This window comes from Periplaneta americana, chromosome 4 (assembly GCF_040183065.1).
Source record: "Periplaneta americana isolate PAMFEO1 chromosome 4, P.americana_PAMFEO1_priV1, whole genome shotgun sequence".
NCBI lineage: Eukaryota > Metazoa > Arthropoda > Insecta > Blattodea > Blattidae > Periplaneta > Periplaneta americana.
Genome location: NC_091120.1, coordinates 155039857 through 155067101, shown reverse-complemented (window position 1 = coordinate 155067101; position 27245 = coordinate 155039857). Strand labels below are relative to the sequence as shown.

Sequence of the window (27245 nt, the reverse complement as noted above, 5' to 3'; positions counted from 1 at the left end):
TACAAGTGAACGTTGTAAAAATTAATTTTGAATATTTGTTCTACACGTGAACGTTGTAAAAATTAATTTTGAATACTTGTTCTACACGTGAACGTTATAAAAATAAATTTTGAATACTTGTTCTACACGTGAACGTTGTAAAAATAAATTTTGAATACTTGTTCTACACGTGAACGTTATAAAAATAAATTTTGAATACTTGTTCTACACGTGAACGTTATAAAAATAAATTTTGAATACTTGTTCTACACGTGAACGTTGTAAAAATAAATTTTGAATACTTGTTCTACACGTGAACGTTATAAAAATTAATTTTGAATACTTGTTCTACACGTGAACGTTGTAAAAATTAATTTTGAATACTTGTTCTACACGTGAACGTTATAAAAATAAATTTTGAATACTTGTTCTACACGTGAACGTTGTAAAAATTAATTTTGAATACTGTTCTACAAGTGAACGTTGTAACTGACACAGCCTATGTGTGTAGACGTCTATAAATAAATAAAAAGGTGGAGATTACAAAAAAATACAATAAATCACAGTAAAAACAAAATTATTTACACTGACTACTTGCTTTTGTTTTGTTTCGTCATTTAGACTACCTTACTCACTGAAAACAGACCTGAACTGTGTACCTGGAGTTCAATGCTACACTCTATACGCAACTACTTTGTTGCTGGTTGCTTGGTGACAATCAAATCCAGGACCCTAGTCATCTCACTACTAATTAATTAGTCTCCTAAATTGAAACAACTCATCTTGTTTGTGATAGGTGGTTTCCCTAAGACGCTAAGACAAACGAGTCCTGAAAGAAGCGGACCACTGAGCTTAAATCACAGTTTTATTTCTCCTGACAGCCTACTTAGTACAAATACATGTAGTATCTACAGTACGTCTTTATCTAATTACTTACTGACTTGTTGTGTCTACGTCTTGCGTTAATTACTTACTGACATGCCTTGTCTACGTTTCTGGCAATTTTTTTCACTGAAACATTCGTAGCCTATATACGTCTTCGTCTAATTACTTACTGACACATGTTATATATACGTCCAGTGTTACTGACATGCATTGTCTACGTTTCAGGCAATTTTTTTTACTGAAACATGTCGTATCTACATTTCTGTCTAATTACTTACTGACACAATCATGTTGTGTCTACATCTTGCGTTAATTACTTGCTCACATGCCTTATCTACTTTTCTGGAATTTTTTTTACTGAAACATGCCGTAGACCTATCTACGTCTTTGTCTAATTACTGACATATGTTGTGTCTACGTCTTGCGTTAATTACTTACTGACATGCCTTGTCTACGTTTCTGGCAATTTTTTTACTGAAATATGTCGTAGGCCTGTATACGTCTTTGTCTAATTACTTGCTGATAGATGTTTTGTCTACGTCTTCCCTTAATGACTTACTGACATGCCTTGTCTACGTTTCTGGCAATTTTTCCTTACTGAAACATGTCGTAAGCCTACCTACGTCTTTGTCTAATTACTTATTGACACATGTTATCTCTACGTCTTGCGTTAATTACTTACTGACATTCCTTGTCTACGTTTCTAGCAATCTTTTTACTGAAACATGTAGTATTTACGTCTTTGTATAATTACTTACTGACATGCCTTGCCTACGTTAGTGGCAATTTTCTTTACTGAAACATGTCGTATCTACGTCTTTGTCTAATTACTTACTGACACATGCCATGTTTCCATTTAGAGCTAATTTTCTACGGACACATATCGCGTGTGCGTCTTCAGCTAGTTTCACACTGACGATTCCGTGTTCACGTTTTCGCCTTATTTCTTATTAATATACGCCTTGCCAACGATTTCGGCTAATATACTGCTGACAGATACTGTGTCTAGGTCTTCGGTTAATTTACAAATAATACGTGGTATGTCTACGTCTTCCACTGATTTCCTCCAAACGTCATACATTGCGACAACTGGGTCTGCAACCAGAAGTAACATGCTCCATATTTGCCTCACTTTTCACATGCTTCAAAATAATTCGCTATATTTTAATTTTGTATTCTATTCAGGTACATACTGTTCATTACGGAATAATTGAATATTTTTCTGCTTGAGAGCGTAGATTTTTTTATTGTTGAACTCGGTACATGCATTGTATCTTAGAGTAGGCATACAACTTATATTATGACGTACATTCCTACCAGTTGGATTCAAAACCATAGTGTTCCTCATTCTGCTAACCATTGCAGTGCTTTGGCGTTACAAAAAGGCAACACGCCCAAGGCTATAGAGCTACAGATTTCAATTAAACCATAGAAATAAACTTTTTCAATGAGATTTCTTTACGGCGCTTCGTGTGGCTGTGTGTTATGGAAAAATAATGTTTCTGAAAGAGGAGGACTAAATATTCACAAAGCACGAGATATACGGTGCTTTTATGATGTGCTGAATTTTAAGTGCTTCGTGTCATAGATGCGTCTTACAGGAGAACGCAAAGCCATCAGGTAGAAAATACCCTTGAGTCGTACACGGGTAGACACTGTGAAAGGGAGCTTAAACGCAAAGAACTGCCACTATGAATTAATGCAAAGAGACAGCTTATAAAAAACCGTGGAAATCTTGCATTTGAAAGAGATTTTAAGAGACTCGTACAGTACATGTATATCGTCGGTTTATAAGCAAAATTAAGTAAAACATATTAGCCTACTTCTGGGAAAAAGGCGTTTGAATGTTTAAAAAAACTGCGTCCTCGAAATATTACTTTAATAAGTTGTTTTTTTATGTGTATTTTATTTTCCAATTCTAAGTTTATACACATACATTATGTATGCTACATTATGATATGCCTTTTTCTCAGAAATTATATTTGTTACTTAACGTGTTTTGCTTATAAACCGATGATTGCTTCTCGCGATCTAAATTAATAGATCAAACATACAATTTCTGTCCTCTATCAGCTTACCATACGGTTTACTATGATAGATAGGCCTACCACAACTCAGATGACACATATTTCATGTTGAATCCTTCGTACACTACTTTTAACACTTGAATATAAATAATTTATTAAATGGCGATCTTACTCGTGTTAATTGTGTAAGCATGTGCGGCTTACAGCTGTTTCGGTGCTTCTTCACATCATCCTCAGAGCCTACTAGATCTCGGCGTCATCTCGAACTTCGCTGCCTGTTGTGTTGGTGCGTTCGATTGTTGATAAGTGTTGAAGAAATGTGGTGTCAAATAGTGTGTGTGTTCTGAAATATATTGTTCTGTGTGTTGAGAATTTGATCAGGGTGTGTTTTGATGTGTCTGTGCCAAACAAATGTGGCGTATACAAACTCACATGCAATAGTTGCGACAGTTTCTACATTGGACAGACAGGTAGATCATTCGAAACTCGATACAAAGAACACATTAAAGCAATAACCAGAGGACACAATACATCTACATATGCCGAACACATAACTAATGCTAACCACACATACAATAACATAAATACAGACATGGAAATACTACACATACGACCAAAAAAACAAAAACTCAATACACTAGAACAATATGAAATATACAGACACACCAAAACGCACCCTGATCAATTTCAGAACACACACACTATTTGACAGCACATTTCAACACTTTTCAACAATCGAACGCACCCACACAACAGGCAACGAAGTTCGAGATGACGCCGAGATTTAGTAGGCTCTGAGGAGGGTGTGAAGAAGCACCGAAGCAGCTGTAAGTCGCACATGCTTACACAATTAACACGAGTAAGATCGCCATTTAATCAATTATTTAGACACATATTTATCTAGTTAAACTGTGACCCGTAAGTGTATAATTTTGTCTTAAATTACATTTTGGTTCCGATATGTTATTACGATTCAAAAGATTCTAATGGATTGTTCTATATTTTAATTCATCGTTATTGAAGGGGATAACTTTATACATTAGCTACACGCTTTATTTTGATATTTTGTTTGGATGAACGTTTTTACCTTTTCGGCATCATCAGATGCATGTAGTTGCATTTCCATACTGTGCATTTAAATAACAATGAAAATTATTTATGTTTTTGGTATTAAACAATTTCTAATGCAGGCTAATGAAAGTTTATAATTATTTTCAAGGTCGTAGATAAGTGTTATTCAGCGTTAAAATTTATTTATCGTCGTTAATTTCGGATTTCAATGGACCACAAAGGGGTTCTCTGTTCCTTCAATTTCTACATCCTTGGGCAGGTCAGAATCATGGCTGTTATAATAAACATAACCGCAACGTAATGCAATTTATTTAATAATAAATCTTTTGAGAAAAACATATCCAAATTCTATATGTGTGTATGTGGGGGGGCACTATAACCCAGGAGATCCATTACGCATATTCTTTAGCTAGGTGCATCCTAAACCTATACCCCTGATGGAGTAATATTATTGAATGCAAATTTGTCAGAATGATTATGTCTAATATGGAGAAAAGGGAGAACCTCGAGATAAACTTCATATGAATTCCAGGCCAGATAGGGACTCGTGAAACATACACTTACCACTCTTGTATCGCAATATACTATTTTTATCGTTAGAAATTCATCGCCCATAACCGAGTTTGAATCTACGACATCGAATCTGGCGTCAAGTGTAATGCCATCACTAGATCATTGAGGAAAATAATAGATGGTAATCTATACAGCAGTGAATTGAAATGAAGATACAAGGCAATGTTTTTACTAGCTCAAAGCTTTTATTTTATTCTTTCGACAGTCTTTCGTGGATTAGCATACAAAAAAGCAGAAATCTCGCTGCGAAATACAGTGCTTGTTTGTGTAATCCGCAAGTATTTAAATTAAAAGCTGAGAGAGAAGGGGATTGTGTTTTTAAACGGTGAAAATGTTTTAAACTCTATATAGTGACTCCATGCTTGAATATCCAGAGATGGACAATGGAATTATTATTAGAATTTCAGCTACAGAAGTTTTCTCGAGTCGAATTAAAATGTTCGAAATCGTGGCCGAAAAGATTATTAATAGAGCCCGGATTTTGATGTAATGCGAAAATGAGAAATATGTGCAGTACATAGTGTCCCAAATTGGGAAAATATTTAACGAGTTAAAAGTATGTGACTGAAAAATCTAAGCTTTGTTAAATGGATTTATTTTACACCGATTCTGATGCAAGAAAAGATAAATATTCTGATGTAAGAAAAGATAACTAAACACTTGATTACGTGTGACCTATTGTGACATATTGCAATATTAAAATGTTGTTGTATTGCTTCTGTCTGTCTTTATATTAGTGACAAATCCATAGGTATGCAAAGAGAAAAAAAATGGAACAGTAACAAAGTAAAATGAACAGGACAAGAATGAACAATTCATATCAATTCACATTTTATTATATAAATAAATTGAAGTTTTTTTTTTAATATAACCATAGTCCAAAAACATAAATCTACAGGAGCAACAAAAAAGTATCTGACATGGGTGTTGTTGACACTTCAAGTATGAAATTCATATTATGCCATTTCTTAAAGTGTTGTAGAAACTTAGGAAAAGTGAATTAAATTTATAACTTAAATTGCTTCATAGAAATACATATATAAATGTAGGTAACTGTGGATAATGGTTGTTTTAAGAAATAATACTCTGTTGTGACTGAAATGTGCCTCTCCTTTAATCTCATTTTTCTTTATTACATCCTGTATTTTTCTCCTTTTATTGCTTACGTTTCTTCCACTGCACCTAAAAATGGCTCCATAACTAATACAACAATTCACGTGCTAAAGTGAGTTTTGCCGCGTACATAAGAAGCAGTACTGCCAATCTACTACAGTTTAAAATTGAATGGATACATATTTCAAGATATGAATGGAATATATATTTACACCGATTATTATTATTGCAAAAGCGAAAATTACCAGAAAAATTTAGGTTACAGTTTTATCATTAATATACAGTAGATTAAATGCATTTAAGTATGTAGCAGTATACAGTGGAACCTATTGTTGGTATTAGGATTTATTCCTTATAGAACGTTATTTGCCGTTACTCTCTAAGGGATATACGAGCTATCAACATGACATTAGGATTCCCTTTATTTGATATGTCTGAATTGTTTCTCCTTTGGCGGAAAATAGTATATATTTTTATTGGTGCATACAAGCACAAGTGATAGATAAACAGGGGGTATAAACAATTTTCAAACGTCTAATAATTTAGATAGAGGTTAAAATTGTTAAAAATGTACGTCAATTTGTGTTACTGTATTTTATTCATTTACGTATTTTACTCTCAATATATATGTATATATAATACTTTATTGCCAGAACAAAGATACATATTGACTTTTTTATATAAGAACTCTCTAGCACCCCCAGAAAGAGTAAGTTACATACTCCTGCTCAGTGGGCATCCCACATAAGTTAAAATTAAGACTTTTATTGAATAACAGAGTAAAAAGTAATAAAAGAAAAAAAGAAGATGAAAAAACATAGGCCTATCGCAATAATTGAACTTAAAATTTTCTCTGTTAACAGCATTTTTTTATATAATTTTTTTTAAATAAGGAGCATTAGCAAATTGTATGTTTGGGAATTTATCTATTATCATGTTATAAAGCCTTGGACCGGAGTTGCTACTGTGATTATATGCTACAGTTGTAGTACATTTAAGAACTGTCAAGCATATTATGTTGTATGATCTTTTGGTTTTATATTTAGGTGAATATAAATTAAATATGTTTCGGTTTTTATGTACGAAATTCAGTAATACATTGTTATACATTTCATGGAAGTCAAACACTTTAAATTCTGAATGTATATATATATATATATATATATATATATATATATATATATATATATATATATATATATATATATATATATATTCATAGTTTTCTGCCCAAGGACAGATCTGTCACTGCAATTTCTTCATTCTCCAATTTCTCCTGTTGTTTGCATCTTACGCCTTCCTCTTAAGTCTCCGCATACGATCAACAATATAACGTAACGTCGTCTATCATCTGATATCTTATTCTGTCTCGAACTCTTCTTTCGTTCACCATTCCTTCCGGTGAATCCTTCAGTACACAGTTTCTTCTCAGCCAGTGATTCAACCAATTCCTTTTCCTCTTCCTGATCAATTTCAGAATTATTCTTTCTTCACTCACTCTTTCCATCACAGTTTCATTTCTTGTTCTGTCTGTCCATTTCACATGCTCCATTCTTCTCCATATCCACATTCCAAATGCTTCTAATCGCTTTTCTGCACTTCGTCGTAACGACCATGCTTTTGCTCTATAAAATGCCACACTCAACACAAAGTATTTCACTAATCTCTATTTCAAGCTTCTTTTGTCATTGCTACCCTTCTGTTGGCTTCTGGCAGCAGGTCGTGTTACTGCTTATAGTACACCCCAAGTAAATATTTGAAGCTGTGCACTTGTTCTACTGCGTCGTTTAGAACTCGCACGTTTGTCTTCTTTATTTTCCTTCCGATAACAATAATGTTCTTCTTGTTTGCATAAAATGGATTATGTTAATGCTACACTGCTCACAGCTGTCAGTAGCATAATTATACATACATACATAGGTCTACACACATACATACATAGGCTACACACATACATAGGCCTACATACATACATACATACATACATACATACATACATACATACATACATCTGCCACAAGTGTCACTATAGATTTTTCATATGAATTCCAGGCCAGACAGGGACTCGAACTCAGACCACTTGCGTGACAGGCCGAAGGTTTAGCCCACTCAGCTACTACAGGTGTAACAGAAATATATTACTTTGTCTAAAGTGATGGTAAACAGCAAACATTAATAACTTTATTTACGCGATAAAATAACAATGTAGGCCTACACAATCGCGTAGCAACAACAACCAAAGCAATCTTAAAATATTACCATTTTAGAAAGTAAATTAACTTGCATATTGTGCACTAAAAATACAATTTGTGCAGTATAAATTTTAGAGTACAAAAATCACCAACGATACACGATTTTTTTTCTTTTTATTTCTATTATTGTATTTGTATTTCTGGTGGAGTGGGAGAGAAGGCCTGATGGCCTTAACTACACCAGAATAAATAAATGAGTGAGCGAGCGAGTGAGTAAGTAAGTAAATGATTTAATGCTCAAACAGGATCTCGAAAATCGAAACAGCTCTACTGCGTCTAGTTTTTTATAACTTTTCCTCGATATTTTATAGAAATTAGTAAACTTAAAAAGTAATATACTTTAAGAACGTTCGACGTTTTGCTTTCTTATTTGGTCCACCTTGATAACTACGCATATATTGAGATGACTAGCCAGTTTCAAAGTTTCATCATCCGTTGCTATCTCTACTGCTAATAATGTTCTGTTTTAAAACATTGTACTCGTATGTTGGTTCTCTTTATTACTTTTTCTTCACTCTGAAACTGCTATATTCATTAACTCATAGAATATTCTTTTTTCTCTGTTAGTTTAACCTCCTCGTTGCCTATCACCGACGTACAACTGCATTTATGTATTTAAATGTTGCACTGGAAAGCTCTGAGCAATATGAGTTTGCAGCAAGTTCCTGGAGGTCGTTAAAATTCTGAGCAGGCTCCAGTAATTAGGGTAGGAGAATAAAATTTGTTTAAAGCGGACAGTGTTCTGCTGATGTGCACCGTCGCAAGATGGCGTGGTAATGCGGTCAAGCAGGGCGTGATGTGAGTTGGGATGCCTGCGTACCAGGCGGTAATGGCGTGTGAGGTCCTGCAGAGAAGACTTGTGTTGACAGGAGATGTACGAAGATGGAAAGCCCTTGTTGTATAGTCTGCAACTCATAAAAATTGCTCTTATGAGTATATTCTATAGATGGTGTCTCTATGAAAATACTACAACGAATTTTAATGTTGTTATTTCCTCCATTACAAAATTACTTATTCAAATTCAATTCAATTCGATTCGATTCTATCAATTCGATTCAATTCAATTTATTTTGGCCATTAGACATACAGTTTTAGGCTTCGTCAGAATACATTGAAAAACATATAATATATTTGAAAAAAAAACTAATAAGAGAAACAATAAAATTTAAATAATACAATGAGAACATGAAATAATTTGAAACTTTTATATTAAAGAAAACAGTTCACCCTTAATGTATTAATAATCCGTGGTGCTACAGCCCATGAAGGGTCTAGGCCCACTAGCCGGCTGCTGGCCTCACGCTCATATGTCGATGCAGAGGTAGACGATCATCCAAACAGAATGGAGGTATCGTGTGGTTAGCACGATGATCTCCCCAGCCTTTATAGCTGGCATTCGCAACCGGATTTCGCTACCTATCGTAGCTCCCCAAGTGCATCACGATGCTGGGTGGGTATCGATCCCCTACACTGGCCGAAATTTCATGAGAAAATTTCTTCCCCCATGAGGACTCCAACCAGCGCGCATTCTGTAACGCGAGTTCTAGGCAGAATGCCTTAGACCACGACGCCACGGCGCGGACACTTTTAATGTATTAATTGTAACCAATTGCAGTTAAATGTATTTATTAAAAAACAATTTCATACAAGTTTTTGTTGAAAAACTCACCAAGAGAATAAGAAGGATTATTTAATAACCAATTGTAAAATCTAGTTTTAAAGCAATTGATTGGTAATTTATAGTAATGGCTGGGGAGCTTATTAAATAATTTCATCCCCATAATTGAAAAGTTTGTGTTGCTCTTGTGTAACCTACAACATAGAATATTAATTTGTGCGAAATCATGCGTATTTGATTGGTTTCCGCACAAAACCAATCCGCGGTAAGTCTAAAATTCCACATTCAGTATTCCCAAGCTAACAACATAACAATTTCCCTCTTCTTACCGCTTAAGTGACATATTGATTTTACTGCTTTAGGCTTTTAAGATATTATTTTTAGAGACGTTCAATATAGTAATAATTATAAATTGGAAACTTACCACTGCAATTTCACCTAAATTGCACTGTTAATTATTGTTTTTAAATATTTGCAAAAATTAAGTAAACTCTACAACTCCACTAAAGTTCCTGCATTCGTGATGCATGTAACATTAAGGAAGCCGTTTGTTTTAAGTTCGCATTTATAGACTGGGGGGAAAAAAGACAGACGTATATCACGGCCTGCTGGAGTATAGTAAACACAGAAAACATTTTAAAGCAACAATGTTGAAGATAGATATTTTTGTTTTGCAAATTTTCCGTCATTGAACAGAAACCAAGATGGAGATTTCATTGCAACTAATTAGAAATTCTCTTTCAAGTATGTAATAAACGATCTTCGCACAAAATAATGTACGATACACGAGCGGTATGTTTTCTTTCAATTCTCGGAAATTAAAAAAAGCTCAACTACGTTTCGCTTTTTCAAACTTTTCCTCGAACATGAAAACTTCAACATACCGCTCTTGTAACGCATATTACTATTGTTTACTCTTTCTAATTTCATGATCATGTATATTGGCCACTAATGAGTAATTGTCGATATTTTGTCGAGTAAAGTATTAGATCGTATTTATACAAATTTATGATTATTAGAATCCGTTATTGTCTGAGTACTTACGAGTACTTGGCTTTAGCTCGATGTTGATACTCAATAGACCAGGCGTCCTTAACCTGGTGTTCACGAGCATTATGGTGATCTTTTAATGACGTTTGATGCTCTCGTCATGAGAGTAAAAATTTGCTCGCATGCACGAACGCTCCTGAAGTCCTTTTTTCAATTCAAATTTAATCTCAACTTTAATTGCTAGATCTCCAGTCCTTCTTAGCTTTGATGTATTTGTTTTGAAAGGAGAAATTCATGGCCTTGGGGGTCAGAAGATACAAAAGGACTTCAAATAATGCGGAATGTTTCAAATGTCTATGTTAAGGAAAACGAATCTATGCGAAAAAATTATCTCACTTATGAAATACCTCAAGAATATACCTCGATCGCGATTAACTGATTAACATCTGCAGGACTGTTTCCTCTTGGACATCACTAAAATTTTGAGTGCCGTTCAAATTCAAGAATATCATTAATTTTGGTGAGCGTTTTAAAATTGTATTTGTTGATTTACTTATTTATGTATTCAATAGTTCTATTAACACCTCTGATTGAGGTTCTGGCTGATATGAGCCGTTCAGAGCAGAAGTGGTGTAAGAAAAAAATGGGTAATGAGGGTTTAAAGAAACATTCTATGAAATAAAGAGCAAAGTAGCAATTAATATTCAATTTATCTAATCTATTAGTAGTCAGTGGATATAGTGCGGGTCAGCTTAGTTCATACCCTAAGGGTGAAACCTAACCATTTTTCCCCCATTACTACATATGCTAGTGGATCATGGTGATTTTCTAGTTTGCAGGTTGAATTTTCTTTTGCCAACTTCGTTTCGAATTTCGATACTGACAAATACTACAAATGGTAGTGATTTTGTAACTGGTATATTGGCAGCTGAGACAAATATCGACAATATTTGTCGGTACTGGAGTTCCATGAAAATAAAATTGTACAAGATTTCTGAGCCGGTTACTGGAAGCTAGTGAAATTTAAACATACTAATAATTAATTAATATCAGTATTAATATTAATACATATTAGTTATTTTATGTGCTGGGTTGTGGTTATAATTCAAGACTATAGTCAGTTAAGTTTTCGGAGTTAGTAATAATAATTTCATGTGGTCAAACAAAATACATTTTTAGGTTAGGTCTCGTGACCCAATTGTTTAGTCAAACCATTGAATTTCATATTGTCATAGAAAATACTTGACATGTTGATGCATTTCCCGTATAGTTTGCCTACGAAAATATGTTACAAATTATTGAATTATTTTGAATAACCTTCCAACATAAAGTGCGGTAATTAATAAATCATTTAGTACGTAGAATAGTGTGATATGTGGTAACAGTTGGCAACATTATAAGACGGCAATATTTGCTGTTTAGGAACTGTTCTTATGTGACCCTCACTATAGCACGAAGGACATATTAATTGCTACTTTGCACATGTGTGGGCATTGTGCCACTGCCATACATCTATGACAGAGTGCATGAGAGTAGGCCACTAGAGGGAACCCAAGAGTTGGAACAAACTGAGAGGATTCAATCCGACATCGGGATGGGAATCCGGTGTAGCTTAGTGGATAGAGCGTCAGCACATAGAGCTGAAAACCCGGGTTCAAATCCCGGTGCCGGAGAGAATTTTTCTCCGTTCCACTCATCTTTCATCATTTGATGACAGGAGCTTGTGGAGAGTTTTGGTGGACGAAAGAAGAACAGGAGAACCCGGAGAAAATCCTCAAGATCTTTGATTTGTCCTCCAGATATATATAACTCCACTATCCCAGATTTGAACTCGGGTCTGTGTTTGTCGTAAGCCAGAGTTCATTCAAAGAGTTACAAAGGCGACAGGCGGAAACCTTTCTATGTCAGAGTACGCACTGTTCTATTGCTTTTTTGCATGCTTGTAGAATGTAAAGAGTTCAAATTTCCCTTTAGTCTATATATATCTATAGGCCTATACTCTACTTATATAAATATTTTCATATAAATTTCTTTTACGCCTATACGAATTTTCCAAGCTTTGAAGCAAAACAAGTTTCAAAGCTGTATAGTTAGATAATGTTTATTCGGTATGCTAGGCTACTTGTTACGCCCCGGGTATTTAAACCGTACAAATGACCGGGAGTATAGCGACAATAACTGTGCTTTTATTTCCAGCAATAAGTTGGAATTAGTTTCCGTGTTTTTTTTTTTTTTGCTCCTGATAAAAAATGGTTCAACAAATCTGACGTATTTTACGAGATAGTTCATCACTTGCAATATAAGCACGCTAACTGAAATCGCACTGCGGGAGAATGCAATAGTGGATTATTTAGAAGAGCTGGAGCTTGGACTTTTTTCAGTCGCTGTTGCGGTATACAAAAAAACGTAATGATTCGACAGATGGGAATCTGTCTTTGCTTTCAGGTAGACATAAGAGTGAGAAAGAGAGAAAGATACCACACTCACTGAGGTTACCACAAATAACTAAATAAACGTGATGATTCCAATAAATAATAGACCCATTAGTGTACGGTACATCCTGAAGATAAAATATATAACTACGATACATGGTAATTTCTTGTTTATTTTGCTAGAAACTGAAAAAAGCCAAATCACACCTCTTCCACTGTACAGTTATGTTATTTATTTAGAATACACTGTGTCCAGTATATAGAAATAACACCTTATATCGTTTTTTTTATTGGGTTATTTTACGACGCTGTATCAACATCTAGGTTATTTAGCGTCTGAATGAAATGAAGGTGATAATGCCGGTGAAATGAGTCCGGGGTCCAGCACCGAAAGTTACCCAGCATTTGCTCGTATTGGGTTGAGGGAAAACTCCGGAAAAAACCTCAACCAGGTAACTTGCCCCGATCGGGATTCGAACCCGGGCCACCTGGTTTCGCAGCCAGACGCGCTGACCGTTACTCCACAGGTGTGGACCCTTATATCGTAACTTGGAAAAGGTTTATTTAATAAATTTCTTCTGCATTGTATAGAGTAACTGAAAAAGTTTTTTTATTTCCACTAGTACACTTTAACATGAGCACCATTTATAGTTCGCCGGGTGTTCACCAACATATCAGGTGTTATAAGCTCAGCTGCTTGAATGATACGCTGTCTCAATTAAATTACGAACTTTTCTGCTACATACAAAATTTTTAATACATCCCCACGCAAAAAAATCCAAAGGAGTTAAATCCGGGGATCTAGGCGGCCAGGAAGTTGGCCTACCCATACCAATCCAATTTCTTGGAAAGCTTACATCCAAAAACGTTTTAACATTATTACTATTTAATACGAGAAAAATTCGTACCCGCACCGGGAATCGAACCCAGAACCTCTCAGCTCTGCGCGCTGAGCGCTTTTTCCAACTGAGCTATGCCGGGACACGATCCACGGCGCCGGCCGAGCCCCTCTCGTATTAAATATTAATAATCATATTGGCTACTTCATAGTAGCCGTGTAGTATTCAATGAGGTGGGCGAGACCTCGTACAAAATGAGTATGTGATGTACGTTTTAACATTTCGATGGAAGTGTGGTGGAGCACCAGCCTGCTGAAACGTTAAACCTGGCGGTGATTGCGGAATAGCAAAGTTCTCCAGCATATGAAGGTACGTGACTCCCGTCACTGTAGGCTCCATAAAAGGAAAGGGCCAATTACTCCATTTTTGTGCATTCCCAACCAGATATTGACTTTTGGCGAGTCCCTTTCATATTCAACCAATTTGTAGGGATTCTGAGAACCCAATATGAGGCAATTATGACGATTAAACTTCGCGCAAACGTGAAAGGTTGCTTCAGCACTGAATACCAACAAATCGACATACCTGGGATTTTCATCGATGTGCCGAATCATCTCATCACAGAAATTAGCTCTCTTGCGACAGTCATCTGGTTTGATTTGCTGTACCGTCCACATCTCTATTGACAAGGCACTAGACTGATAAATGCAAATTTTCATTCATGCAACAATAAGCTTGAAACAAAACATTGCACACAACAATGACCATGAAAGTGGTATGAAACGAAATCTTGGAGAGGTTTTCTATTGATTGAGCTTTATCTGGAGGAATTATAATATATGGTTGTGAAATTATAAACTATTATTTCTGTTTACTCTTAGTGCGGACACGGTGTATGTATTGCCAACCTCGGTTCCCCTGATAAGGATCCGCAGGGATCCACGGAGCACACATTGGGAACCACTGCTCTAACGGATAAATGAATAAATACACTGGAAATATTTCTTCCGCAATGGCGGGTACTTGATTCATCATTCATTATCCTCTAGCAGTGATTCTCCGTACTTATGGATATCTTTGCCGCCCAAGCATTGCCCGTGGCACATTATGGTAGGTGATCTATATAGTACTATTGCGATGCTTAATGGAGCACTGATGGAAAGCCAGTAGGCTAACCTGGAGTGTTCTGAGAAAACCTACCATCTGTACTTCTTTTCATGCGACTTAATGAAAGGCGCGGCTTTTAACGGATTCGCTAACATAAGCATAGGTTGCACATTCCATTTGATTACTGTTACAGTTCAGGAAATGAAGAATGGGTGAAGCGGAGAAAAAGCGGTGGCTTAGTGGATAAATCGTCAGCACGTAGAGCTGAAAGCCCGGGTTCGAGTCAAGGTGCCGGAGAGAATTTTTCTCCTCTCCACCCATCCTTCCTCACGTGGTAATGCAGAATTCCTGCATGGAAATATCATACGTACTTTGGTACATCACAATAATATGATATGCGTAAATAATCACTTAGTAATTTAAGACGGCACTCATTCCGTCGGTGGAACTTAAATTAAGAGGATTCAATCCGGCATCGGAATTGGAATCCGGTGTGGCTTAGTGGATAAAGCGTCAGCACGTAGAGCTGAAAACCCGGGTTCGAGTGCCGGTGCCGGAGAGAATTTTTCTCTGCTCCACCCATCCTTCATCATATGATAATGAAATATATACGTAGGGTAAAGTTGCTTAATTCCGTGATACCCCTAATCCCGTGATACTTTTTTTTAAATTGAATGCCAGTCAAAGAAAGTTTTGCAGTTCGATCATAGCGCCAGACAACTTTCTCGAAAAAGTGCATCTTTCACCTACTTTTGAGACATCGGTGAACTGCCTAGCAAGATCCCCAATCCCGTAATATTCAGAGAAATAAGTATCACGGAGTTAAGCAACTTTACCCTACTTCGGTACATCACAACAATAGTTCAGCAAAATGTTGCGATGCACATAATCTCTTAAATTATAAAAACAAATGAGGATTGATCCACCAATAAAATAACTAATAATTATAGGTTGCGCATTCCATTTGATCAATGTTGTAGTTGAGACATATCCTGGACATTGAAGAAACAAATTAAATTCATTAACTAACAAATGCATTGCGGGTGGCATCGACGCAACTCCATAAGGGGCAATGCTCCACGTCAAAAATCCACCCAGGCAATTAGCCTTAGTGAGAGTCGAACCAACCTGCAGCTTCGCATCAGCAAACAAAAGCTTCTGCCGCATGAGGTGCAGAACTGACACGTGTACAAGTTAGAACAATGTACAGTAACTTGTTTCACTTTTGCAAGACGTTCCTATCCTGAAATAGAATCGAATTCTGTACTTCGAGAATAAATGCGAAGAAAAGAAAGAGAGAAGTAAGAAAATTCCTTCTTCAGCATTGAGGATCACAGGTGTATTCTCTTTTGCGTCTGCCTTTCATTTTAATTTAACTACTTTGGAAAACTTAGCCGGGATCTTGCAACTTGATTGGGTCTCCTAACCTGCAAAAGTTGATCTTTGAGCCTCCGTAACTAGGAGCGATTCAATGTGTATGCTTCCCGGATAATAATGATATTAAAGAGACAACTATGAAAACATGGCCTCTCCGGATGTAATGACATTACAGGTAGCGCTGGAGATGTTCTATTGTTTCCGTCGGAGTCGGCATTGATGAGTTTGCAAATGCGATTGTCGGCTCGTGAGATGATGGAAGGGGTCTTGACATTATTCAATATTCTCTCTCGATTTTCATCCAATTTATCTGGTTCTAATACCTGCCAAGGAGAGGAGTAAGCAATATTCGATTTTCACGCAATATCCAAGGGTTTTACGGCCTCATTCCCTTCGTTTTGCGAACAGCACAGAAAGGATGGCTTCTAGAACTTCCAAGAGACTTTTAAGAAGGCGGAAATGGGATGTGTACTGTCTTATAATGGAACCTTTTGAATCACCGGTTCAGAACTCTCATTCAAAAGTCAGTTGTTTTTGGTTGGCTGTTCAACGACTTACTTATGACTAGAGACTAGAATTCCATGCAAATGCATGTTTTTATAGGAACATAGGACATAGCTCAAACTTAGTACTTATCTATTTCATTACTTTCCGGTTCCAAATATGTGTACTTTTTCCGTGCATATTTGCATGTTTTGGCCTTTTTGGGGATAAAACATGAATAATGTATATTTAAGCAATTTTTAGCTTAATCATGCATATAATATACATTATATCGTCATCGTTCAGGCAGAAGTCACTAAGTCCAAAATTGACGAAATCCATTATTTTGGATATTTTAAGAAATAATGCGTATCTACATTGCAACAACTTCACATTTATGCCGATAAAATTAACTAGGAGATGTAATTAGAAGAAAAAAATAGGTTAAATTATTGCAAAACAGATTTGTAAAATTTGATTAAACCTTAAAATCGCTGTAACTCAAAACAACAATTTTGGATTTAGTGATTTCTGCCAGAACGACGATGATATGCAGTTTAAATGCATGTTTTAATGGTTTTGAGTGGACACCTCAGTTTCTAGATTTTTATGTTCCTTATTTTAGCTTCAGGAATCAGGATTGAAGAAGAAAAAAAATAAATAAATAACAGAAAAAGGTTCGTTCAAGTTTGCACCCATAACTTCTTGCGATGTAGAGAGGTCATTCACTGTCTACAAAAACATATTGACTGACAAACACAGGAACCTCACAGAAACCAATTTAGAAATGTCAGTTGTTAACTGTCAAAGAAAAATGAAGTGAAATAAGAAATTTGGAACAAAAATGAAAGTGCGTATTTCAATGTACTTTTCCCTTGATCGTGCATGTTTCATAGTTTGATACTGTATGAATGCATGCATATTTTGGAATTTTAAAGTGCATGAAATTGTCGTCTCTAATTATAACACTTTTACAATAATTTCAATTAGCAATAAGATATAATAACTCTCGCACATAGAAGTGGATATGACCGATTTTGAATGGATTGGTAATTGCAATACATACAGAATGTTGAAAATGTCCTTTTTCGATACAAAAAAACATTAAAAATATTGGCATTAATATGATATGGAATTATCCAGTTTTGATTGAAAATACTGATTTTACTATACTGTTTCTCATAGAAATGACCGAGTTAGAATAAAAACAACAACATATTAAGAATGATGCGTCTCTAAACGTACCGAAACCGTAAAGAACTCATTTTTTGTTTTCGATGGAAATGACCTGTTATGTTCGCAACCTCATTTGTACAGCCAGTGTCACCGTTTCTGGCGTGTGAAATAAGTAATGAGAACGTTGAGAGCGATTATTTTACCTTTGCCACAATCTGTGGGCGAGAAAGCTGACAACTGTGATTGGCAGATTGCTGACGCCACATCTGTTTAGGAAGTGGTACCACTCTCAGCCGAAGTGGCAACAGATGCCACTGACTGGACAGTGTACTCAAGGACACATCCCAGAAACGCGAAGTGCGAGTGTCTTGCCTTTGACGCAGTGGGAAGATTGCTGACGTGACGTGTTGGGTGGTACCGTTCTCAGCTAAACTGGCAATAAGTGCTCACTGACTGGCTTTGTACTCAAGGACACGCGCCAGAAACGATGGCACTAGTTATATCTTGCAGTCAGTATTGGTAGCTAAATTTTAGAAATGTTAAGTCCGGTAATATATTGATAATAATTGACCAAAGACATAAAATGTGCGGAGCATGACGTAATTAGTGCATAACGGCCTTCATTACATATGTCATCGTAACACACTCTTATCTGCTATAGCTGCTTTAAAATAAAGAACGTGCTCTGTGCCGAAGGTCTAGTTTCGTGTGCTCTCATCTGTACGGCGGAGTGCACTTTTTCGCAGATTTCGTCGTCGACAAGACGAAGTTCCCCCCTGGGAAAGAGGACGAATCCCCGATTGGCATGTTTTGCAGAAAAACACGTAACACAGGAAAAGAGATAACAAACAGAGCTCAACGAGAGAGTCCAGCATCGCTAGCCGAGAAAATGCAGGCATCCGGCTATCCAAGGTTCGAATCTATTGTTCATATCCGTGTTGTTCCTTATCGGTTTTAACATGTCATAACTATTCCAAGGTGAGGTACTGATTGATTATAATAATGCAATGATGAAAGAAGGACGCCAGAATATGTTGATATACTTCAAATATACAGTCTCATCCGTTTGGGTATGGGTATTACTACTTTATTATTATAAAGCTATTATGATAGTAAAAAAAATTCTTGCTGGTTATATTATGATTAAAAGATGGAAGTTTCCATATATGACAATCAACAATGCTTAATCTGAAAGGACAAAAGAAAATCGTAGATGGCTACTACAAATCAACAGCAGGCACAATGTGTTCTTTAGTATGCTAAATTTGAGACAGTTAAAAGAGTTCAAAGGGAATTTGGACGTGAGTATGGTGTGCGTAATGTACCTAAATACGATTCCATAATGTTGTGGTATCAAACATTTGTGGAAACAGGTTCTGTGTTTAAAAAAACTTGCAGGAGGTCGCAGGCGAAACCCAGTACGAGAAGCAGCTATCTCTTGGCTTGGCCCCCAAACTCCCCAGATCTAACCCCTTCTGACTTTGTCGTGTGGGGTTTTGTTGAAGACATTGTTTATTCACAGAAACCCAGGCACATAATATGAGACCCTGATTTTTCTCATCCGGTATGTACTGAACTGTGGCTGAAATAGTTAGAATCGTGTGTTCTGTGGATCCCCTATTAGGTTTGCGACTATTAATACATGTCGATTTTGTTCTTTAGCTGCTATAAAGTTTTTCATTGGAGTTTATATCTATACATAATTTAAATTGAAGTTCAGGTTTTAGATACCGTACCAAGAAGGCACCATTTATCAGGGAATTTGGTCAGGAGATAATGGAGTGGGTTGGCCAGTTCCTTTCCCCGTCCATTGCATACATCGCCGACTAGCTACATATTACACAGACTTCAGATGCATACAAACAAAATTGTTCTTCCTCTGACACATATCGCCAAGTGAGATGTACTGCCTGATAATTAGATCTCGGATTTTTAGGTTCGTTAAGTGTAGGCTGAAACATACGTTCTTTAATGCACCTAGTTTTAGACGATATCATCGCTCGAGAGTTTCTCGTGTTGCATACGTTTAGGGATTTTTACATAAAAATGTTGCAACGTATCATATTCGAGCCTAAATATCCGAGGTCTACTGATAATAGATGTACATATCAGCTAGAATCTCAATCAGAAGATATAATTATTAAGTTTATGTCGATATATATATTTTTTCATTAACATTAAATCCAGACGTTTGAGATGAGCAGAGCATGCAGCACATGCGGGCGAATCCAGAAATGCATAGAGTGTTAGTTGGGAGATCAGAGGGAATAAGACCTTTGGGTAGGCCGAGACGTAGATGGGAGAATAATGTTAAAATGGATTTGAGAGAGGTGGGATATGATGGTAGAGACTGGATTCTTCTTCTTCTTCTTCTTCTTATTATTATTATTATTATTATTATTATTATTACTATGTACCGAAGTGGATTAATCTTGCTCAAGATAGGGACCGATGATAGGCTTATGTGAGGGCGGCAATGAACCTCCGGGTTCCTTAAAAGTTATGAGCAAGTAAACAAGTAAGTATGGGTATATTTGTTCACTTCTTTTTCATTTTTGTGTGATTTGATTTATTTTTGCAGTTATTTTAAACACAATTTAAACATTAAGATGGATGTGTAATTAACTTATTAAAATTAGTAGTCTAGCTGCATGTAGCGAATTGTAACTCAGCAACGAGATGATCGTCTGTCTTACTCGAATTTTTTTTTTATTTTATAACTGATCCTGTCGTGTTTACTTGAACACTGCTCTTCTGGACTTCTTAATACGGAAACTAGGTATCTGAGATCTAGTGTCGGACATTTTACTCTCCCATTAAGACCCAGTCTATCTTCGAATGAGCAAGTGATGGCTAAGGGGAGGGAGGGAGGGAGATCATGCCTTACCCCTCCCAAGTCAAGAAATGCCTACCGCTGCACTACAGTTAAACTATATCATTGTATCTATCAGTAATTCGAAGCTATGGCTCAGTGGATAATGCGTGCGCTTTCTAACCAAGCGGCCCATAGGCCTAATTTGATTCCCAGCGAGAACGGAAATTTATCTCAATGGTCAGGGAGGGCCGTCAATTAAGAGGGTCTAATGTTGATCCAAAGAGAACCAAATTTTCTACATGATATTGTAGCGCTTGAATTTGAAGCAGAAGACTAATATAGAATTGAGAACTGAGTACTGGCGGATATGGATATAGGATTTTGCTTAAAATTAATGAACAAAGCGATGTCTTCCATGTAGAAAATGTGCTACATAGGACCAAAGCCTTTATTTTTTCATCAGATTGAAACAAAACTTCGTATATTTTCTTTAAATCCGTCGTCCCCACAGTGATTTAACTTGCAACACTTGAGTCTAGAGTCAAGTAGGGAACAATTTTATCATGAAGACCGATGTACGCAAATAAGTGGACCAATGGTTGGTATGAAAAACCAAAGAACTATAAAACTTCTGAAAATGTCTCTTTGTCCATCTGAAACATCACAGAATTTTCTCGGAATCGAACACAGATCTCCTATGGCGAGAAGTCGTCAGTCGAGTGAGTACAGTGTAACTAGTATGTTCAGACGGAACGCGCCTCTGAACCTCTGCTTAGGGTGTGAGAGGTCCATGAATTCAGGGGGCGCTAATCCGTGTTTATTTTGCTTTATATCTCTCCGTTTTGCAGTTTCCGCGTGAAGTAACACTGTTGCAAGCTTGATGCAACAGTGGTTTACAGATCTCGACAATGCATTTTCATTGCCACCTAATCATAGATGCACATTTTGACACTGCTTATTTTTCAGTGACGGATTCCATCATTCCGCGTTAAATAAAAGTGACAAAAACTATTTACACTCTATTTGTTGATAAGACCAAGATCATAACCATCAATACAATTATTTTTCCCGATATTATCGCCATTCTGTGAATAATAAATAAATAAATAAATAAATAAATAAATAGATAAATAGATACATAGATACATAGATAAATAAATAGATAAATAAAGATATATAAAAAAGAAATAAGATAAAATAAGATATAATACAATAACATAAAATTAAATTAAATTAACATAAATAAATTGGATTAAATTAAAATAAAACAAAATCATATATAATATAATATAATATAATATAATATAATATAATATAATATAATATAATATAATATAATATAATATAATATAACATAACATAACATAATATAATAAAATAAAATAAATTAAATTAAAATAAAATAAAATAAATTAAATTAAATTAAAATAAATTAAAGTAAAATAAAATAAAATTGAATTTAATTCAAAATTAATTTTAATTTTTAATTTAAATAAACAATAAATAAATAAATAAGTAAATAAATAAATAAATATTGTTGTCATTTGGCACAACCTTCCTTGAATTAAAGCCTTTTGTTTTTCTATTCCTAACTTTATAGCAGACCAATAACTCATTCTGAATGTCTTCTATTTAGTTTTCATATTTTTGACGCCTGTTTTAATTACTTCAATGAAAACTTGTGTGGGTATTACTAGCAAATACAGAACATCAAATATATGTGTAAATAATAATGTCAAAGGATCAGATATTTATGCCATAAATATCCGCTCAATACCACGCTCTAAATTAAATTGATTTAAATTAAATGCATAGTGTAAATCTCAAGAATGGGCCAGACCATCTAACTGATATCAGACCTGACGTTTACCTGGCTCAGTAGGAAAAAAAAAGCGTTTTGTGAGTCAAATGTTTTTAAAGAAGAGAATAGACAGTCTTTATTTACTTTGTCCGAAGCTAAAGCAGTCGTTTATTATTCTGTTGTGTATTGGTATGTGTTGGACGCAAGGTCATTGGCAATGGCATTCAAGTTCAGTCGAAATTAGACTACTATCAATCTTAAAAACATGGTATTTTGCAAAGTAAAAATAAAATTATGAAATATAATTAAATTTCACTAGATATCTTGTTGATTCACTGCGGACTAAGGCAAGGAGATGCACTACCACCTTTACCTTTAAACTTCGCTCTAGAATATGCCATTAGGAAAGTTCAGGATAACAGACAGGGTTTGGAATGGAACGCGTTGCATCAGCTTCTTCTCTATGCGCAAAGTATATTATTATGTGTCATGACCAGAATATTGTACGAAATGGAAATACAAAAATTGGAAATTTACCCTTCGAAGAAGTAGAAAAATTCAAATATATTGGAGCAATAGTAACAAATATAAATGACACTCGGAAGGAAATTAAACTCAGAATAAATATGGGAAAGTCTGTTATTATTCGGTTGAGAAGCTTTTGTCATCTAGTCTGCTGTCAAAAAATGTGAAAGAATTCATAAAAAGTTGTGTTACCTGTTGTTCTGTATGGTTGTGAAACTTGGACTCTCACTTTGAAAGAGGAACAGAGATTAAGGGTGTTTGAGAATAAGGTTATTAGGAAAATATTTGGGGCTAAGAGGGATGAAGTTACAGGAGAATGGAGAAAGTTACACAACGCAGAACTACACGCATTGTATTCTTCACCTAACATAATTAGGAACATTATATCTAGGCGTTTGGGATGGGCAGGGCATGTAGCATGTATGGGCGAATCCAGAAATGCATATAGTGTGTTGGTTGGAGACCGGAGGGAAAAAGATCTTTGGGGAGGCCGAGACGTAGATGGGAGGATAATATTAAAATGGATTTGAGGGAGGTGGGATATGATGGAGACTGGATTAATCTTGCACAGGTTAAGGACCGATGGCGGGCTTATGTGAGGGCGGCAGTGAACCTCCGGGTTCCTTAAAAGCCTTTGTATGTAAGTAAGCCATCTTGTTGAGTAGACCGATTTGTACTGTCTGTATAATTTCGGCAGTCTATATCGTGTACATCCTGTAGAATGGCTTAGTACATTGATGAATGCCTTTTTATGTCTGAGATATTTTGAAGTTAATGAAGCTTGTGACGCTTTAGCACCAAGCTGCTTATGTGTTGCGAGAGACCCGGGAGGACGTGTTAATGGTGAGGGCGGTTGGCTTCTGGCAGAAGTTCGTAGTGGGAATAAACAATGGGAGGGATTTCCAATTTAAAGGATTGGCGCTGTTACTTGTAGCTAAATTATTGATCTAAATTTAGAAATAAAAGGGGATTCTGGAATTTAGAATATCCCCATCACCCTTATGTGACGGCAGGATCTGTTTCGGGGCAAAATGTATTGCAAAGTCGTTCTGATACAGCTTCAAGCTTCTTCCAACGTTGTAGGAATTACACACTGAAAATAAGTTGCGTGTACTAAATTTATGCATATTCGAATGCTGAAGAATATTATGGAGTCGACTTACAGTTGAGATAGAAACAATGGTGACGCTACCTTGACCTCGGAGGTATGAAAAAAGAACCTTACTTGTTATTTGGTGGCGAATGAGAAAATCATTTATAATATATTATAAAGTTCAAAATATCTCGAAAACAAGAGAATCTACGACTATTCGTCCCGGAAAAATCATACCGCGACAAACTATTTGTCAAAACGCGTTTTGGTACCGCTACAAGATTTGTGCCGTGACAAATCGTTCCAAAGTATTTGTCAAAACGCTTTTTGGTACCGCTACAAGATTTTTACCGTGACAAATCGTTCCAAAGTATTTGTCCCAACATGTTTTAGTCCCACGTTTGTGTCAAATAAGTCATAAATATTGCCAGTTTACTGTCGGCATTGAAAGAGAGGAGCCACCGTCTGCCGTCCTTATCAATTTGGAAACGGTCTGGCATGACTTCCAAACCATCCAGGGATTTAGGATCGGGAGGTAAATTTTCTTTACGAACCTTTTGCAACAAACAATTTATAATTAATTTTTTTGGAAGTTTAAGTACGTCCCACTTGACACCGCACTGAAATGATGATTCGCTATTGAAGATGTTGCTTTGTTGGATGACTGCGCTCACTCTTTGACCTTTACTAAAACTTCGATTGCTCTGCACTTGCCCCAATCAGGAGCATGAGTATAATCAATTTGTTTTAGAACTTGATGTGCCCCTACTTGTAAATGAACTCTAGCAGAACATTCTCCTCTTCTTTCACATCTCCAACCTGTTTTCTCCCATCCTTCCCTATGCTTCGTGTACAAATATCCTTCACAAATTAATTTGTTTTTGCCTTTCTGAGATATGGTGAGATGTGGACGCTCCATGATGTTTAACCAGTTTGTACAAAGAATTTTAATCTTGTTTTAAATTTTGGCATTGGGACAATGGGACAATATATCGTGGTACGTCGTAGATTCGGGACGAAGTATTCTTGGAAAAATTCTCGTGGGACGAATTATTATTCCTGGAACGAATTGTCGCGGTACAAATTATATTCTTGGGACGAATTGTCCCGATACGATTTATCGGACTTCCAAAATGAGAACCAACTAAGCATTTTCGTTGTCATTTTCGAATTTAGGAGGTCAAATTACATTGTAATTGATTGGTTTTACTTCCGATACATGCAACTTGTTAAAATTTGTTGACCAGTGTAATCTCCTCTCGTAACATCTGAAGATATCTATCTCTGGTAACCGTTCCTTCAAAAAAGAATGGTCCAATGACACTTATATTCGTTTGTTCAATTTATGACATCTGTATTGTTTTCGTCAAGCTAAGACGACCTCACTCACACCATTCTGCTGACTCGTGCCTTACCCAAAACATAATAAATCATACGGTGTATGCCTGTTAGTTATGCAGCGTTGTCACATTATGACTCTGAATTAGCCTAACCACTGGCCTGAGGCAAGTACAATGTTTTTTTTAACAGAGAAGTTAGTAGTTATCTCTTCGGCAAGATAAGTTGACCTCTCTACTCGGGCTGAGGCCGTCTGTGTTTGACAACGCTGTTATGAAGCAATTCAGTTATCGGACGCGGCCAACTGCATGACATAAACATCGAGAGCATGTTGATGTGACTTTCTGATTTCTTTCCTCTGAGCTGGGATCGTCTAAGTTTGGCGAGTACAATATATATGTATAGCCTGTAAGTATGAAACCTAAACTCGAATATTGGAGAAAGCGACTTTTAACTCACCTTGTATTTAAGAAATTCCAACGAAAACAATAGGTAGTAGTGTCGTGCATTTCATGCTCTATGTTCGGTTCAAGTTTGTCGAGCGTGACAACCGAAGTCTGCTTTGAAGAAGCGAATCTGTCCAGCTCGCTCGGACTTGCGCCTTGTATGATCTGTGCCCATGAAGTTCGCTAGTCTCTCTCCTCCCAACCCTTCATGCTTTTAGCTGAGTAAGGGTTTTAGAACAATTCTTGTGAAGTTTTATTTCGATGTAAGGAAGGTAATTTTTATTACAAAAATATAATTAAACATCACAGAAATATACTGTAAGTGCATATAGGTACATCACACTATATTTTAAAAATACATGATAGTTGTTATTATATCAATTACCGACAGAAAATATTCTTCACTTAATGTTCAAATAAATCACAGTTCTCGGGAACTATTTGTGTGACTATACGGATGATGAAAGTATTACAGGCACAATGTTCGATTCAAGTTATGTCGAGTATGACGAAATTCGACATTTGTCGATGTTTACTCTGCAAAAAAGGCCAGTCGTGTTTGTTCCAACTTGTTATAAAACTATTCGCTGTCCCCCACTCCCATCTCTTCATGTTTTAGCACAGCTCTTGCGGTTAGTTTTTCATATAAAATAAGAAGAAGTTCGTAATGTCTTGGTTGCCTGTCATGTTCGAACATTGCAGGATACTATTTTGAACCGCTTAAGGATATGAGCACACATCTTGCTATTAGTTTTTTCATATGGAATAAGACGAAGTTCGCATTGTCTTGGTATCCTCTCTCATGTTTGAATATTGCACAATACTAGTCGGGACTTTGAACATATGCGTTTTTTTTATATATATTTTGTTTGATTTATTTATACGTTTATTTTTGTGAATGTTTAGTCGTATTAATAACAAGAAAAATTACCTATAGATAGTCATTACTATGCGTAACTTCGCAGGATATGTGCCTGACGTCCTTATGCAGCTAAAGCATAAGAGCGCAGGGAGAGGAGGAACTAAGGAGAAAGGCACCGAACATATGAAAGGAAGGGGTACATTCAACAAAAGCAAAGGGAGCTTCCGTTCTACAGAGACTCGAGAAATTTGAACCAAACATAGGCCTCTTACCGGTTTTCAATGGACTCTGTTATTTTAGTTTACATGCTTCACTTCCACTGTTGGGATGCCTATGGAATAGGGCGAAGTTTGTAGTATCTTGATATCCCCTCTCATGTTCGAACATTGGACGACACTAATAGGTACAGGGGATAGGGAAAATAATGTGGACAACAGCAGTAA

General features: G+C 36.1%; 1 non-coding gene across 1 annotated transcript; it reads left to right on the top strand.

Annotated features, from left to right (window-relative positions):
• Positions 1–12109: 12109 nt before the first annotated feature.
• TRNAY-AUA (transfer RNA tyrosine (anticodon AUA)) lies at positions 12110–12181 on the top strand. The gene has a single exon. It is a non-coding gene; the product is annotated as a tRNA-Tyr (tRNA).
• The last annotated feature ends 15064 nt before the right edge of the window (positions 12182–27245 follow it).